The 19515-nt window shown below is 41.2% G+C and overlaps 1 protein-coding gene across 2 annotated transcripts in view; it reads left to right on the forward strand.

Annotated features, from left to right (window-relative positions):
• PTEN (phosphatase and tensin homolog) overlaps positions 1-19515 on the forward strand; it is a 231178-nt gene that overhangs the window by 949 nt on the left and 210714 nt on the right. The gene's annotated exons all lie outside the window — the stretch shown is intronic.

Below are 19515 nucleotides of genomic sequence, written 5' to 3' on the forward strand. Positions count from 1 at the left end.
TCCCTGGCCTCTTAAATCGTACGATGGGATATACAACATCTATAGCTTCTTAAATCGTACGATGGGATGTCCCAACCCATTGTATAGCAGGATGGGGCTGTCCCCTTGTTCGTCCTGGTGGCATGTTAAGCAGTCCCTTGTATCACAGGATGGTACGATTCCCAGCCCTTTCTATTGAATGGGGGTAGTCACTTGCGTGTGCCGAGAAATTAAATGCTCCCCACTATCGTCTCGTAGGATTGCATGCTCCACAGCCTCTGTTCAGCAGCCTGTATCTTAAGATGAGTGGTCCCTTGAATCATGGCAGATGGCAAGACATCCCTGGCAGCAATGGGGAGTCTTTTACGGCTTCTGGTATCTCAGGTGTCTTGTCCCAGGTACAGGGTGTGACAAGGTGTGAGGCCCTCGACCTCTTGGTTCACTGGGGAGAGAAGGATGTGAACGTATCCCCACCCCCAAACACAAATGGCTGCTTTTAGTTTCGACTGATTTTGCTGGGGCGTATATTTGGTAATCGATACTAGGTGTTTGTGTTTTGAGTGTGCATCACTGAAGTGTGGGCTCTTTCACTCTTGGTTAGTCGGTGTGACAGGCCGCAGAGGTGCCAGTAGCGGTAAGTCTTGCACGAGAGCGCCACATTGCTTTTGTTTGTGTTCAGTCGTTCTGGTTCCCTCCATCTACACAGAATCCTGAAGCCAAGCTCTGAAGGTACCAGGTGCAGCATTTGTGAAGCCCAAAGATGTTCTTGTATGACGTCATGGCTGAGCCGGGCAGGGTCTCCCTACAGGAATCAATCTGGTGTGCCCCCACCTATTTACGTAGCCGTGCGGAGGGGAGCTCCACACCATCCCCCGCCGAGGCCCAGCGCATGCTGTGCAGATGGTACACGCAAGATCTGTGCTCTGCAGTGCGTGTGGCTGGCCGTCTTCCTCTTTGCCTAGCTGTGGAGGAGGGGTGCCCGTTACATTCGCCGCTGACGGGCTTACTACGCCTGTACTCGCTGTGCCCGTGCATCTCTGACGGGAGTGCGCAGCATTAGGCTCCCACTCCCAGCTTGGTGTGTTCGCTTGGACTGCTGATTGATTTGTGCTGATTCCGTGTAGCTTTTACATACTGCCTCTTGAGAGCAGGCTTCACTGTGCTGTTCACATAACTGAGGTCGACTTGTTTCGGGGTACACGGTTGCTCCGCTTGGGCGAGGTGCTGCTGACTCGGAACAAGGAGGAGATGACTGTGGGCGTACCCCGGAGCCCCCATCGCCTCCCGTCATCAGATGCGCTCAGGTGATGTAGCCTTGAGTACAACCCTTCTGTTGCTGTGTTAACTTAATCTGTCTAGTAATTTATATGCTTGCAGCGCGATTTGTTGCTCTGTCTTATTTACGTGTGTGTGTGTGTGTGTGTGTGTGTGTGTATGTATATATATGTGTGTATATATATATATATATATATATATATATATATATATATATATACTGGTTGTGGTAGGTGTGTTGACGTTGAACTAATTGGTACCTATATTGACCATAATTTATAGCACTCGCTGGCCTGGGGCACAACGACGATGGCATTTTGCTCTGCAAGTGCTATAAACCCATTTAGGTTTATCCTTAATCTGCTCAGTCCAACGTTTTGTTCACTGTGCATTGTCCCCTTTTCCTATGACTGCGTTTGGTTTGGCAGAACTGGTTTAGTTTTCTGAAGATTTTGGTAGTGATGCAACTACATATTCATAAACTCATGGCCAAAATGTACTACTCCCTTATTGTGTTGCTATAGATGTGGTGTTCCAGAATCTTCAACTTGGTTTTATTTGCTTATCGGTTTGCTACATATTATTAAGGCATATGTTCGTTTTCTTGCCTCCATCTATGTTTTGAGCTTTTTCTCTTTATATGTTATGTCAATTTGTATAGCGCAGTAATCACCCGAGAGGGTATCCTGGTCCTTGGACTAGTTTGTGGTCCTGCGTTTAAGCAGAGCCAGGTCTTCAGCTTCTTGCGGAACTCAAGAAGGGATGGGAGGGGGGTAATGTAATGTGTTAACACATAATATTTGGATCTTAAGTCCCTTTGCTGAAAGAAACTACACCAGACTTCTGTCTCTCAGAAATGGTCCTTACTGATGAATACATTTTGGCCATGGGGTTATTGTTAGTATTGTATACTGACTAGGTGTTAGTGGTAAACAGGGTTTTGAGGTTACAAAATATTGAGGAAATGTGATTTGTAGTCATTTTTCTAGACGGTCGTTCGTGTCTAAGGAATTGTTCTCTTTATTGCGCCTTTTGCTTTCACGGTTGTGTACGGGCACATTTGTACAGATGTGCAGGCTTGAAGTACTACACTTTTTCACACATATTGTTACTGTTTATCTCTTCTTAGAAATGAGCACTTGCTGATGTAATCCGCAATTACCAATGTGAACTGTTTTATTTGGTTTACTAAAGATTGTGGAGCAGAGGTAAGACCAAAGCATGCTGCCTTTATTTTTCTTCATTGCTTTTTGGCTAATGAAGGGAAAGAGTGACTACAGGGCAAAGGTGAACCAATGCTGTGTTGCAATGCTGGGAAATGTGGGTGTTTACTGCAAGTTGATATAGTCACTGGATAAGACAGGGGTGTTGGTAATGTTACTACTTCTTTAGTTGGGCATCATTATGTATCTTTTTTTTTAGGTTTAAATCTTTTTATTAGTATTATCGTTAAAAACACCGCCCTTATAAATACATCACAATTTATGTATCTTTTTTGTGCCATTTGGGATTGTTGCGATTTCTGGTAAATTTGTTGCCGTCTGCACACTACAAAAACCAAAACATTTTAGTTACAAAAGCTTAGTATGAATAAGCAAATATATGAACTCTTAATTACAATTTATATTGTCTCTCTTTGGTCCTTGGCTGAGATTTTATTAATGTGGCCTAAAATTATTCTTATTGGCAAGGTTATTCTTTTCACTGTTGCAGAATAAGGGCCAGTGTATTTTTACTTTCTCGGTTACCTCGTTCAATCAAACAATTCATTAAAAAAATACATATTGGGGCTTTGGTTCAACATTATTCATCTATTGGTCTGTTCTTAACATTTTTGCTGCTGCCCACTACAGCATGGTTTACTGGCAGGGCAACTGGATTTATGTGGCTGGGGAGGGCCAAATTATGCGGCAGGGCTGGTTAAATTATGCGTCAAGATGAGGCTAAATATGTGGCACATTTTGTGATACTGTTATTTTGTCATATTACATTTATTAACACTGAGCATTGGTTGCACCACATTAGTAACCCCCAAACGCAGCAATGGGCAACAGACCCGCTTGAGCTAGAAACACATTTTTTTGTTAAAATCTGTATATTATGTGGCAAATGCAGCAAATCGATAATTATATTATACACGATGCAGCAGCACAATTTCAAAATTCCAGTTGCCCTGGCTATTGGTCAGTTCACTTCAGCCATTGACTTTCTTGGACTCTTAGCGAGCCATTTTGCCTTATCCTGTGTGTACATCCACCTTAAATGAACTGAACTGCACTGAAGTGTCAAGGCTGGTTGACTAAATATCTTACTTACCAATGCTTTTTCCCTTCCATTGTTGTGTTTTTTTTTTTTAATTGTTTTTAGTTATCCTTGTACATTTATACTGTCGTCAGGTTATAGCAGTTCACGGCCATTAGGATTTCTCGATGCTAGTAAGAATCATATTTTTCTTTTGATGTGCAGTAAAAGTAAAATGTTTCCATACCTCTTCTAAGTACACAGGCTTATGCGATGCCCTCGTGCTGTTTTATTAAAAACAATACTGCTGGTTAATTTAGTTTTACATTTTTATTTCAAGCATATTGTCGCCACGTTTATGAAACATCTAGTTTTCTCCATTCTTTTTGTTGCATATGTCTGCAATAAAAAAAAAATTCTCACACCAACTTGTGAAGGTGAGAAATTTGGCTGTGCCAGTGCTCGTCTATATGATGTTCCTGACCAGCAGTTTCTTTCCAGTGTAAAGCAGGATTGTATTGCTAGCTGATCTCTCTATAATGAACATGGTTTTCTGAGCATGTCATTTTTACTTTGGTGGAATAACATTGGCTGAGGATATGAATGAACTCCTTATAAAATTTGAACAATGCTTTAAAGTGATAGCCAATTGAGTTTGTGGCCTGTAAAAGTTGTGTTCCTCTTTGAAGAGTGTACTGACTTTCATACTGGATACACCACATATCTTTTTTTAGTTGAACGGTTGGGTTGACCACATGAGTCACTAGCATGTTCTGAATCGTTCACCTCAAATGTGATGAACCCTGAGACTATTGAATTAAATTGAACTGCTTTTAGTGTGAAGAATTTGCATTCAAGATATCTTTGCCTATTTTGTTTTTGAAAATGTGACACTTTGCAGACACTAGTTCTGCTGTTGATAGTTTGTTGGCCATTACTACTCTCTCTGCTTGCTAATCGATGACGAACTGTCGTTTTTAGATTAACTACTTTTTCGAGAAGTCCTTCAAGTTATTTGGCCAAATCCTAATACATTCCATCCTATAGTGGGACATAGTCCATTCAAATGTGGCTTTTTTTGTGCGCACTCCTGGATTTCACACCAGTTGGCTTGCATTGACAACTGAAATGCTTACAGGAGTAGAGTGTCTTCAACATATTAAGATAGCATTAAGGCTACTTTTCAATATGTGCTAAAATAATCAATTTATACTGGTGACTCAGTATTAAATACGTAGAGGAAGTATATGCCTATGAATGTATAGTCTTAATTTTGCCAGGTCTTTGCAGGAATGGCCCACTGGGAATACATTGTTGGCTTCAAGTGCCTGCTGCCTATTCTATTGAATCCTTGTTGCTGGCTTACAAGGGTTTTTTTGGGCTTTGTAAAGTAGCAACTATTGTTACTTTTTGGATACTTTTACCATGTTTGTGTTGAGGCTAAAGGCCTGAAAAGCATACTACGGTGTGCTACCAAGCTGGCTGAGTAGAGCTCAGCTTTGCATCTCTAAGCTGTTTAGCAGAGAGTAAACCTCGTTGTAGAATAAATTATAAAGGGTAGTCCAGCGGAGGTGTGATTATTTGCTGTTAAAAGTGTAAGGGAAATTGCCTTAGTGGGCTTAATTGATTTTGGGAGATTTCTTTTGCTATATTTCGCATGTGCCACTCCTCCATAGAGCTATCTAACCTTTTTCATAGTATGATTAAAGTAAACCGCAACCATTGTGTAGGCAGATATGTAGGCACACTGCGCACATATTTCCAATCGAATTAATGAGCAGATGGCTTTGATAAGTGTGTTCGTTGCAGAATACAGAATTAAGAATATATGATGGTCCAGCCATACACACTGATATCTTTTAATATGTAAGAGGCATGCATTGTTGAGGTTTGAGGTATGGAGCCGATTTACTCAGTGGAATGTGTTATTTTTATGTAACTAACCAATGAATAAATATAAGTTTGATAATACTTAACATGGTTAAGAGCAGTGGTGACTCTTTTCGGGGAATTACAGAACATCTCCCCAATAAACATACTGAACACGTCTATTCATATGTTGTCATGGTAGTGTGTTTCTTATACTAATAAAGAAATACAGCTGGTACGAGGCTGCCGATGTTAGTAAAATATTACACATACTGTGATGGGTACATTGGTCTCAAATGATTTAAAGTTACAATCTTGACATTTACTTTGAGCATCTTTGATTCAATAATGGCACACCTAGTTGAATTTGCATCGGCACCCTACCATATTTTAATATTTATAATTACCCACGAGTGTAACGTTTTTGACTGTTTAAAAGTCAATGGAACTATCTTTATCTCACATTTATCTCTAGCAGGTGGGTGTTGCAACCCCCTATTTTTGTAACAAAAAAAAAATACGGGTTCTAACAAACAAGGCCGGAAATATAACACACTGGTCTGGAAATCATTTTGGAATGTAATCAAGTTCAATAAAACTTGAACAATGCATCCTTTACGATATTTGTCCTTCATTCCAATTTTACATTAATATTAGGTTCTTTGTAGTTTGAGTAGAGCTAAAGATATTGAACAGCTGGAGAATATAAGATCAACATAACTTTTTTTTTTTTATAATCCCGTTTATTCCCATTATTAGGATTGACATTTCTTATTGGCATTGATTCAAGAGGGTACTGCAAAAGGATGTCTAAATATAGTCAATATTCAAATGTGCTCTCTTATGCATAGGTGCCAAATTTAACATCAGTCAGTTGATTGTTGTTACCTGTGCATGGCTATGAGAATTAAGGAGGGGTGATTTGCAGTCTCTATTCATCTGTATCAAATTCCAAACAGGGAAAAGAGCAATTAAGTTGTTGCTATGGAGGATGTAGAACATGCTGTAACTTTAGTAAGAATTAAAAAGGTTGTGATTCTGATATTATTCATCATTTGAAAAGAGATGATGGATTGTGGCAAAACTAGATCTTTGTTAATAATGACTTTAATAAAAAATCAAAAAATCAGTGTAATGTGTTCACACAACTAAATTTTATGTTTTGGGGGAATTGTGTATTGAAGAACTGAAATTCTCTTGTTGCAGTTCAGAATGGCTAAATAAGGTCCTGAAAAGTGTTCTAGAACTGGGTCAGCAGAAATGTGGAATTTTCTAAAGTATGTTTGTCCATGGTTCAGTTTTTCATAAGTCTACTTGTCCTGTCAAAATATTCACTTGTCCCTTTAGTTGCATGTAGTGAGGTTAACTATCAAAATAGACTCTTCAATTATGGCAGGGTTTTTAGGTCGAGCCTGGGCAGCGCATGCACTGCTCTGCGAGGCATGCTGTATTAGTGTATGGACTCGAAGCTCCGCCTACTCTTGCCTATATTTTTAGTTGGCGTGTGTCATTGTCCTTTTTAAATCCTGCCTTCTGATTCGTTAATAGGCTCGTTAGTCCCTCCTTAGTACCGCCTTGTCTTTATTTGTAACCTTCCAATGAGGACTGGCCCTTTCACTTCTGTTGGTACATAGTATGTGTTATTTACAGCCTGAGAACCATTTTCTTTCATTAGTTTTTCCAACTGCATGCACGACATGCTTTTCTGCAGTGGTGCCCGCTTTCCTTGCACCACTTGCGGGACGCTGCTTGTTTTATTTTGTTTTTGAAGGCAGCTTGGACAAGCTCTGTGGTTTCACATCTGCTTCCCCTGGCTTTCGATTTCAAGCGCATTGAGAACAGGCCTGTAAAGAGCACGATTGACAAGTTGTGCATCAAGCCTCTAAATCTTCTCTGTATCTCCGAGCGCCGTATTATTTATTTATTTATTTATTTTTGTCCCACTTTTATCATTGACTGCTCATGGTAAAGGGCGGGAGCAACGGGTCACGTCAGCGGCTTTTAAAACACACAAAACATGCATTTGCAATGCAATAGGTCTTGCATTTACGAATCTCTCCCAAATGCAAGATCAATTGCATTGCAAATACTGGTTATTCTAGCAACACCCTGTTTTTTTCCCCCCCACCTTTTCGCAACTTTACGTTCTGGGACTGGAGGTAGAAAAAAGTGGAAGTTCCAGGGTTGGAATATCAATTGTCTGTGCGCACCTACAAACGTACATGTTTTAATATTTTTTTACCAAATCTCACCCAACACTGGGGCACTTTGGAAATGTACCCCTGACAAGTGCAGAAAATATTTCCCATGTTGGGCAAAAAGGGGTTGTTAGGAAAGTGATTTCCAGATTCTTGCATACAAAAATGCAGTTCACAAAGTAGTGCAGTTTCCAGGCCTACTTCTCAGTGTCGTAACACAGGCCCCTGTTGCCCCCGCAGTGCGGAGGGGGGGGGCCCTACCTGCAGGGGTCCCCCTCAGCATTGAACTCTGCCCAAGAGCTTCCGATTTAATCCATGGGGGGGGGGGGGAGTTTACCATACCTTGCAGGAGGCCCCCCTCAAGGTTCGTTACCCCAGTGCTACTTCTGTAAATACATGTGAATTCATGAAAGCCATAAAACCGTCCTAATGCGAGGAAATGTATAGTGAGAACAGTTATAACTTTCTTTAATAATTGGGAGCCTAATTACATCTGGCGTTAGCCAAGACCTTTTGGTTTTATAAAAAATGTCCGTGTACGCACATCTACTTATTTCACTGTGAGGGATGGCATTCTGCAGTTAGACAAGCAGCACGTTGGCACACAAAGTAGTTTCCTTCAGTTCCAAGGACTGGCATGACAATGTGTGCTTTTTGAAACCAAAAACATTTTTGCTTTTAGCTAGGTGTTTTTGTCACGTTGGTGAGGGCCCAGTAGCTCGCACAATAACGTTTTACGAAATCTGTCAGAACAACACATTGAAAAAAACAAAATACTGGTAACCACCACCAGGCTGATTCTTTTCCAATGTTTGTTTATTTTCATGTTTCCTGTAATCTTGCCGAAACTGTTTTCACACTTATTTTCACCATTTTTTGAAATATTAGCATGTATCAAACTCATTTTACTAAATGATGTTTAAATAAAATTGCAGTTTAGCAAAACGTTTTTCTTATAGCTTACATTTTCTGTGTACAATTTATTGTACAAGGAAAATCAATCTGGCTTTCAGGCTACTGCAAGTATTTGCATTTAACCAGAGCGCATTCTGGGAGCATCAACGGTAGCATCAAATTGTTAAACTTTGCAAATGTGTGGACGTTTTTTATTCTCCTGGAAGCACTGACAGAAATGCAGACTTAGCTCACAGCATTTCCATACAGCACTCACCCTATTACTAAAGACTTCGCATAAATAAATGAACTATAAATGCAAGCTCTAACAACTTATGGATATCCAGTTTACCTGTATTGCAAACCATGCTCGTTCACAGATCCATAATGTGGTATTGAGAACTGGAAGCCAATGGGTTTGTGCTACAGTGCGATAAGCTTACTTAACGAAAGGACAGTCTAAACATGAAAGCTCGACCTGGGTGTCGGGCACTAGGAATTCCACCCCTCTCCCTCCAGATGCACCTGCATTCGTTGGTGCTAATGCATTTCAACTTAAGTACGGCTCCAAGTTCTTTTGCTACCGAAATTGGCTTTTCTAAGCAACATTTTCCCTACTCCACCATATCCGGATTCCCCTCCCCAATACAGCCAATCCTTGGGGATGTTCTCTTTGTATAGCCACGTGGCCAATAATGGTATGGGTAGTTTGCATGCTCCTATACTGTCCATAAGCCCTTGTGATTAGAAATATGAAGACCTACCACCATTCAATCAGATGATGGTAGAGAGTCCCTGGAGGATGACTATCCTAATGAAAGCTTATTTGTACCTCAACAGAATGCATTTTATACAAATATTATCTCAAACTCCTCTTAGCAATATTTGACAAATATTAAACTAGAAACATTAAACTTGGTGAGTGTTGTCCCTGCCTCAGTTTCTGATCTACTCTCTCACTCCATTTACTTTGTGCATTAGCCATTTTAAGTTCTAGTCCATTGATTTTTGAGGACTAGCTAGTCCCATTTATCCATGCAGTACTAAAATTGAAGGCAGGCTTCTTGTAAATCTTTTCTGTTTAGAGACAAAAAGTGTTTGTGTCGCACCTTCAATTATGTCCATTCCTTTCCCAACTAAGGGCCTTATTTTCTGCACTGCTGCCATGCTGCTTGAGAGAGCAGTTTTCTTTAGTAAAACGGCATGCATTTTGACGTTCAAATCTAATAGCTTTCATCTAATTCGCCCTTCATTCCTGATTGTGTGTTGTGCAGCGGTCATATTTTTTTCTGGACCCTTTCTGCTACCGGTCTAGCTACCACCAAAATGCCTGAATGCCTGTTTGTTTTTTGCTCTTTTCTTTTGACACTTACATGCTCCCCTCTCGTTCACAGCAACTCCTGTTGTACAGTGAACAACTCAAACTGAATATTCACTGCTTTCCATGTTATTCAAATTCAGGGTTTATTTTTGGGCTTGCTACTAGATAGCTGAACCATTAACCACCCGCCCCCATAAGACAGTCATGTAGTGTGTCTAGCTATCCCACGTGCATTATAATAGAATACGGTCACATTCTTACTCCTCGCCAGTGGCAGCAGCGTAACTGGACTCCTGCAGACTCACTGAATTTCTTCTGTAGGTTTTAGGCAATCCTACCTGATATGCCCGGACGAGGCCTTGCATCTGTCCTGCATGCCGAGTATGATATCCACAGTATCCTTCACATGGGAGGAAAAAAAAATAAAGCCCACTTTGAGGAATGCTTTACAATTTATTCAATGTGATTCTGTATACATGCGGTCGGAGCTTCAGTTATGTTCAGTCTACATGAAAAGTGGGCTGGACGACCGAAAATGCCTCCATAAGGAATTAGGAATGAGTTGCTTCAAAACATGCACTCCAGGCAGCTCTTCAGGTTGCTGCCATTTCAGTCCTTGTAGGTTGACGGCCTCCCATTTTGTTCTCAGTTCTTTGGACCAGTGGCAGTGCACCAGTCCTTCAGCAACTTTTCTTTGTAGCTGATGTCACCTGTTGTGAGGTATATTCGGTTAACAGTCTGTGTATTCTAAAAAGCCCTGTAGCCCCAATAGTCTGAGAGCTCTCACAAATGTATCCATGCAGAAGTGCATCCAATTCACACTCTGAACCAGTCTATTTTATTCTTTAATGCTCGTTTAATTGTGTAGCATTCTACTGTTCGCAGATAATTTTGACAACTTTCTATGCATTAATGTCATACTGTTTTGAGGTCAAATGGGGTTTTTAAATATCCACATTTCTCTGTGGTTTCTGTATGTGGCCTCTGGTATTGAATGAAAGCAATGCATATCATCAGTCCTGGGAACTTCCTTCTTCCTCTAAGTTAATTCCCAGTAAGTTGCTTATAAAAGTATATTTAAATCAGCATGTTACCTTTTTGAAAGGTTCCCCAAAAGACTTGATGGATACAGTGACTCGGATTTCATAGCAGTTCGTATTTAGACTATCCTGGAGCAATTATCTTTTTTTGGCAGAACCCTCTTCCTCGCCAACAAATCTTACTATTTTCACAGCTGTTCAAGGCAAAGTAGTGTTTTATCCACTCACACTTCCATAACAAATGTCTGCTTGAGATTTTCATTTTACTTTAGCGTGGCTGTTACTTTGTCAGTTTTTTGTACAGACTTGGGCCTGTGATGAAATGAATGACTTACCGGCCCAATTTATGAAGCAATGAGCTTTGATATTCTCCATGTACCTTATCAGTCTCCTACACGATCTAATATTTTATGCTTCCATTTTGCCATGACTTATTGTTTTCCTTTTATGGCAGCCTTTCTCTTCTCGTTTGATCTGGCGTTAGCCAAGATCTTTTGATTTTACTAAAATATGTACAATATGCTTACGTATAGTGGCTCTTCATCCATTGGTCATTTTGCTTCCGACCACTACAGCTTATAGCATGGGGTAGTGGGTCAACCTAATTAAGCCATTAGTTAAGTTCACTTTGAGGGACTGCATTTTGCTCTGAATCACATCTGCACACAAGCTAGTTCCCTTCAGTGCCAGTGTTACATGTTTTTACTTTATAATTAGGGCTCCCAGTTTGATGAGATATATATATATATATATATATATATATATATATATATATATATATATATATATATATATATATATATATATATATATAAATTTTTTTTAACCTTTCTGTCTGCACTTATCCATATTTATTTTTTGGCCATTTTATCTGTATTTATCCATATTTGTTTTGTGTATAAATGAAGTTGTAAAACTGTACATTTCCATATTTATTTAAATGATAGACACACACTCATACTTTGTCTGTGTTTTAGCTATTTAAGCTGTGAAACATTACATAACAATACATCCACTGGTAAATACTAGCATTATACCATAAATGTATGTTGACATATGCCATTAGTTAAAGAAATTTCATCCTGTTTTTTAATTTCCCATGCTGTCCTGCTCGGCTGCTGACCTATAATTCATGAAAGACAGCACGGAGAGTCACTTAAAAGCAGCACAATTTTCTGTATTTATCCACTTTTAAAAATAAATGCAGACAGAAAACAAATGCATTGTTTTCTGTCTGTTTTTATCTGTAAAAATCCATAAAAACGGAAAACAGGGATCCTTATTTATAATTACTTAAGTGTTGCTTTTGTGGTTAGAGCCTGATATGATGGCAGGATGACGCTGATGTCAATGCTGTTGTAGATTCCTTTTGGAGTGTTTTTTTCTTTTCTGACTGCTGCTATTTCACAGCATACCAGATCAGATTGTGTTCATTTGAAACGGTTTTGTATTGTTATCCTCTTTTAGTTATCTCTTGGTTTCTTTCTCGTACGTTCTTTTTGCCTTTTATTTATGCCTTCTTTCATTTCTTCCTTCTTTGCTTTTTTCTTTACTTCCGTTTTCTCTCTCTCGACCTGCAGTCAAGGCAAGAAGCTTGCAGCCAATGCAAGGCTGATAATGTTAAGGTCCGTTAGCCAAGGCCCTTAGATTTTGCTAACATTGTGTGTATGACATAGTTACTTATAGGTGTTTCAGCCAGACTTCATCCTTTAGTCAGTGGTTGGTGTGATTCAAATTTTTCTTTCACCCACTCCCACATGTTTTAAGGGGTCTTGTACAAGCCCACTTCAGCCATTAGCTGACTTAACTACGAGTTGCGGCACGCCGTTCTTTCACAAGTAACACTTCCTCACAAAAAGTAATTCCCTTCAGTGTCGGGCAGTACCATGGCAATGTGTGTGGTTTTTAAAAACAATTGATAAAACGTTTTTGATTGTAGCAAAGGATTTTTTTTCATTTTTTTATGTTGCGGAATGCCTTGCATATACCCAAGCAATACAGTTTTGAAAAAACCATGGCATAGCCAAATTAGAATTGCCAGAAGGCTGGCGGCCAACCCAAGACCTATTGGCGTTGTCAAAGCTTGTGTTTAATTTTATCCAGTTAAGATATTTGTATTGGTCTTGAGTTTTCATATCTGTGTCCTTAAGGTTCTGTGTACTCTGTCGTGCTGTTGTCCTTTTTTCACAGCCCCCCCCTCGTTAAATCTCATTCCTGGTCCTCTTCCTTCGGTGTACCTAGGTGTTGCAAACTATAATTTCTCATGCATTATTTTCACTCTCACTGTCTGCTCCCCTACCCCACGCTCAGTTTTTTCCCCATCTTGCCCCGCTTCTTGTATTCGCTCAACTTTTTCTTCCCTCTCTCGCAATACTTTTTGGCACTGCTGACTGGATCCTTATATTTAGGTCTTGACTGGCGTAGACTGCGCACGCATGCGCAGTCTCGCTGGCGAGATTTAATGAGTTAGGGTAGATTTCTCTAGTGGGCTTTAAGCCTCGCCCCTCTTTTCCATTGGCTGGCCTCACCGTTTATGCTAAACTGTAGCCAGCCATTGGAAAAGAGCATCTAGGGACGTACACTTCTCTTTTAGAGCCGTCTCAGTTGGACTGGCTCGGTTCCTTTACGTTTGTGGTAAAAGCTTTTTTTATCTTTATGGGGCCATGTGTTTCAAACATATGGCCCCATAAAGACAAGAAATTTTTCGTAAAGGACCAAAGTGAAAGCGGATTGGGGAGCAGTTGGTGCTCTGCAGGTGCCTATGAGGGAGGGAGGGTCATCAGAGGGACAGATCACTTGTTCATTATATGTCCCAAACGACTTATAAAAAATAAAACTCTGGTTTCATTTCACTATGACGAGACACCCAGACTTTCTGATGTATCTATTATGCACTGTCAGTTGGGGTCCTGTACCGACCACCCTCCTAATATTAGCCTTTGGAATATTGCAAAATCTCCCAAAAATTCCCCGGTATATGGCAACAGCTTCAATCTAAATAACGACTCGTAAGTCCAGCATAATGTTAACATCTACCGGCTACTTACATAAGCCATCTGTGAATTTCTCCTAATGTCAGTTCTTGACTCGAGCATAGCAGATGTGAAGTCTATAATTCTAGTACTTCCGGGTCACATAACCAATCCCACGGCTGAACATATTCCGGGAGACGTCTGGAAGTGGGAGGTACCGCTATTGAAAAGGTAATCCGGCACTGAGGATTCTGAGCCAATCCTAAAGCGCAGCACAACATTCCGAAGTGGTGATTGGTTGTGGAGAGGTCGAGTCGTTCTCTGGCAGCCGTCGGCTGTTGCCCAAAAGGAAGGGTGGTGCTGTCTAACTTTAAAGAAGAGTTAGCCAAGGGTAGAACTGTCGAGCTTGTTTTGGAGAGGCGTTAATGCAGCCACCTCCAGTTGTCTATGGAGGGTTGGAGGGAGAGGGGGCTGGAAGGAAACATGGAGTGTTGACCCTGGGTGTGCACGTGAGCGGGGTTGATTGTAGTCTTTTAATAGCTCGGACTCTCCCCAAGGGCATTTGGCGCTTTAAATTAGTGCCAGTTACATTTTACATTACACTAGGTCGTCTGCAGAAATTTTTGCGGGGGGGGTGGGGCTAACCTGGCAAATGAAGGGGCGTGGCTAATGTTAATCAATAGGGGCGGGGCTAAAATGGCAGACAATCAGGATCAGGTAATGCCCAGGCCAAGCTGAGAAAAACAAGCATTGGCATAGCCAATAGGTCTCGCCTTTGGGACCTTATAAGTATTTAGTTATGCAGCAGGTCCCAAAGGCGAGACCTATTGGCTATGCCAATGCTTGTTTATTTTTCATTCTTTCTCTGTTCACTTAACCCCTCCCCATAAAAATCTGACTTAGGCTTTTATTTTTGTAACATTTTAACTATCTTCATCCTTTTGATATTTCTACAGAATGTTGTGAATTTCTGAATAATTTGTACGACTTTCGTTATTTCTGCACAGCACTCCAGTGAAAACATTACATAAAATAAGAAAAAGCTGCCTGTGTCGCAACTGAAAGCTTCTGGTAATGTTTTGTGGCCAACCAAATACTGTAGTCTGTGGTGTGTTTTTTTTTTTTTTTAATTTTTTTTTTTAATTTTTTTTTTTTATATTCTGTAAGTAAAAAATAGATGTATGTTTGAAGAGGATTCCTAAATTATAGGGATGAAGAGATTTTGTGATTGGCACTCGTTTAATGGAGACTGCAGGTTCCTCCTTAAAATCGCTTCTGCTCCTGAGTGCTGATCTAGCTGACTAGAGACACTCTGGGGAAGTGTGGAAGAGGAGCAGATTTGTCTTCATCCATATGATCTAACAAACCCTTACTTAACACATGGATTAAAAACCATTGTAAAGTGGATACACTGTACCTTTCTGCTCGTATTGGGTTGGGAATGTTGTCTGGACTCTATTTGGTTTTTTTCCTGCCTACTTGGGATTCTTTTTTAAATATTTTTCTTTTTTGTCCCAAAATATGTGTGGTAATGCTAGAAGTTGGAAAACGGACCTCAAAACCTTGTTTGTCCATTGCAGATCGCCTCCTGCGACTTGCACTGATTTTCCAAGTGTAGAATTATCACACACAACACAAATTCCCTCCCTAAATACAAACAGCAGTTTGAGACCATATTAAGCATGACAGGATTGGTGTTTTGGTTCCTGTCCAGTAACCTCTGTACCCACATGTTGCACTGCTGAAGGAGAAATCCCTGTTTTATGCAAAAAGATCTCCATGTGGAACTCTCACCTGAAAGAGTACAAGCAGGACCTAACGTATTTTTAACACTTTATCTTCCGAGCAATATTGCTTAGAGCACTCCTTTGCAGGCTATACAGTATTTGGTAAACTAAAACTCATAAGTTGAGCTTTGCGATATAAATAACTAACTCTCGGTAAACTCTAATTTTTAGACCGAATAGTCAATTGACGTGTTTCACACGAAAGGTAGCTTGCTCAAATGGCTCTGTTCTCAGTTTTTTTTTTTTTTTTTTTAAACCGTTTATTACAAAATTAAAAAAATATACAAAGATGGGCCTACAACCTGCCGGCCGGCCGCTAGCAAGCAAGAGGAGCATGTGATACAAACAATAGCGCGCATGCCGCGGCAAAGGGAAATGCACAGGAGTTAGAAGCGGTGGTAGCCACACCATCCGGGCCCACATAACGGTTTCATTTTAATATTAATAACAACAAAAGAACAAATCCACAAGGCAACCCACAATCGGAAACAGCAGCATGTGCTCCCCTAGCGGGGGGGACCCTACCAATCCATAGGAGTAGCAAGGGGGGGAAAAAGGTCAAGACTGGGATTAGGTGGACTCAGTGCCCGGGACTGGGGAGATAAACTGGCTAAGGGGATGGGGCCGGTGACGGATCGGGCAATAACGGCGGGGTACAGATTCCCCCGCGGTAGGCGTTCCAGGGGCCCCATACGTTCACCCATGTCCCAGGCTTACCTCTCGTAACATACACCACCTTTTCCCGAAACATGCACCAATCCATGTTATCCTTCCATGCCGAGACAGTCGGCGACCTCTGGGAACCCCACAGTTGAGCAATGTCGCGTTTGGCCACCATATATCCCAGAGTCACCCACCGCGTCTGCGGCACCGAGTAGTCGGTTGGCTCCCACACATTCAACAGGCATCTCCTCGCTTCGGGCAGCAGCGACACACGCGTAACCACCCGCAGGACCTCATGAACACCACGCCAGAATCGCTCCACCTCCGGGCATTCCCACAAAATATGGAAAAAGGTCCCCAAAGAACCACACCCACGCTTCTGTTCTCAGTTTTGAACTGATATTATCAAATATGTTTCGGTTAACCGGTGCCAGACAGCGTTATAGGTTTTTCATAAGTGAAATGACATCTAAGGCCACATTTGCTTTAATGATGTCCTGGTGAGCCAAACACTAATCAAATGAAGAAAAAGTTACCAAACACAGGGTAAAAGATGACATAGTAGAAATATAGATAACCAGGTACAGACGGACAATGGATTGTTGACAATATAGAGGATGACATGAAAAGGTACTAATTTGGAGACTTTGAAATGAAAACTAAGTGCTGAACAAATCACCATCCCTCTATGTAAAAACCGTAAGACGGTACAAAAATGCTAGCTACCTAGCAACTAATAACTTAAGGTAACCAAAAAAGGATAGCAAGACAGAAGGTTAACGTTGCCAGAGGTGAAAACCTTCATCGGGCTTGGTGGACGATGCACAATGAATCAGTATATAATGTTCAAAGGATCAACTAACTAAAATAATCACTGTAAACAAGTAAACTCCAAGCACACTTTCAAATGCTACAATTTAAAAAAAGCATTATTGTGTTGTATTGGGTGCAGAATTTAAATGCGAACTGAGTGTCCTACAGCAATGGGTACGGAGGGTAGCAGCTGGTCATACTCACCACACTCGTAGGTCCTCGGGCAGCGACAAGCGCCTGACGTCTGTTGTAAAGGGACCTCGCGGCTCGAGTCCAGCGCTCACAAGTCCCCTTCTACAACAGCAGCTCAGTACTACTGGGCTTGAGCCTGGGATGCTCAGGAGGGCGGGGCGGGGGGGGGGTCGCAGGTGTGACAGGCTCATGATGCGTTTACAGGCCGAGTGGCTTTTGGCCAACAGGGGCTGCACTGATGATAGAGACCATAGGGTCGGGCCCCCACAAATAAGGACACAGCTAAAACGGGCAGCCAGGATCTTATAGCAGCTTCTGAACTTGCAACAGACAAAGTTACAAAGGGAAGAGTCAGATACCCATTCCCACTATTTAGGGAAGTTGTGTTTCAATGTCTGAAAGACATGACGATGATTGCATATAAATTGTAAAAAATATAATCTTTGTTAGATCAAATAAAGTTTGTCCTTTTAATTGCAAGGTGGAATGACCAGGCGCTCGCGTGCGATGCTCATCCTTGATGTCTCGGCGTGCGGCCTGTGGTGAGGGAGGGGGAGGGAGTAGAAGCGTGAGCAAAAGTGAGGGGCAGAGCGAGGCACGCATGTGGGAGAGCGAGAGGAAAGCCAGATGGCGCCTCTGCTCGTAAGCACGCGCCCGCAAGCTCTAGGCCGGCCATGGTAGCATTTTCTGAGCCCTCTTACTAAGTCTCGCCAGCGCAGCGCATGCGCTGGCTCAGGCGAGACCTAAAAAGCTTAGTTCACCATATTGAACTACGGGCTCAAGACTTTAGTGTCTTGTCACGCTGTTGGGCAGCGTTTGGACCTGGTTCTGGCATTCTAAAACAAAGCTCTATTATTGGTGACTTACCATGAAATGTCATCTGACCAGGGAGGGCTATGTCTTTATGGCTTTCGGGGCCCTGAAATGAGCCTTTGATGCCCTATCCCATCCAATAAAGATTTTGCTTTATTTTTCCTAGGCCTAAATCTAGGACTACATGATGCAATTAAACTTTTACATAATGGGATACAGCTCAGGTGCAATATGTGCTATGGGATGATTGCCATATTTGTCTGACGTGGCTTTGTTCCTACCCAAGTATTGTTTGCTGTTTTTACATTGTTGGATACAACCTCCAGTTTAATTGAGGCTGACCTCACTATGGTCTATGGCCTCATCGTACCAAACCCTTTGTATGTGGATGATGCAGGTCTAATAACACGTGCTGCGACTGCTTTAAAAAGCTCTTAATTCCCTTTCACTAATTTAGGTTCACCAAAGAGCTGTTTATTAATGTCCCAACAAGAGCACTTTTGGCGCTAGGGGTGGGTGAAAAAATAGTCTTTGCATGGCAAATTTGATATGGTAAACTCGGTTGCCTCCCTCGCTGCATAAGTATTTCAAAAAGTGGTGGATAAAGTTTGCGTTTTCAAAAACGGATTTGTTCTCTTTGTTCAAGTTTCAATATTGAATTTGGAGTTTGTGCTATTTCGGCTCCACTTTGTCTGGGAAGCTTGTTTGCAACTTTGAAAGCGGGTCGTCATCACACCTGCCTATTGCAAGGTCTCTGCTCCGTTTATGAGACTGCAGTTTTAGAAACTTTATTTCACCTATTATTCTTTCAACATCGTTGTGATGCAACAGGCTTTATTCTGTCCTTTAATGTTCACTCCATCGACTTCTAGAGATGGGCTAAAATGTTTTTATTTTCCTCAAGGATGAATGATATACAAGCATCAGAAATCTGTGTAGTTTAATACATCTTCAGGAAAAACACTGCAGCAACCTAGTGATGGTTGTTTCCTTTAATGTTTCTTAATTTACAGAATTAGTTATGCTGACAGATATGCATTGAATAACTTATTCTACAGCATAGGTGTAGTAATCTAGGGACTATGTCTCCGGGACAGGGCTACTATAACTAAAGATTATATCTCTATAGGAGGGCCACACCCCTAAACACCTGCTTGTGTGGCTGGGCCAATCACTTACAATAGGAAAGGTGCCCCAGATGCAACATGGAGACATCAAGATTTTTCCTTGGAACTTAAGTCCCTCCTTGTATCATGCAGTACTCCTACTCACACTTGGGGTACAGTTTTCATTGAGAGAGGAATAGAAATGGAGGTTGGTTGTTCCTGACTTTTTCTGTCCCATAAATGTTTGAAATGTCAATGTTTTCATCCATACTTTGACATTTACAATTTGGGTAGGAAAAATGTGCATATGCAATGCAAACCACCTAGGACTCTGCAGAAATATGTTGGTTGG

The sequence above is a fragment of the Triturus cristatus genome, chromosome 1_2 (genome assembly GCF_964204655.1).
Source record: "Triturus cristatus chromosome 1_2, aTriCri1.1, whole genome shotgun sequence".
Lineage (NCBI taxonomy): Eukaryota > Metazoa > Chordata > Amphibia > Caudata > Salamandridae > Triturus > Triturus cristatus.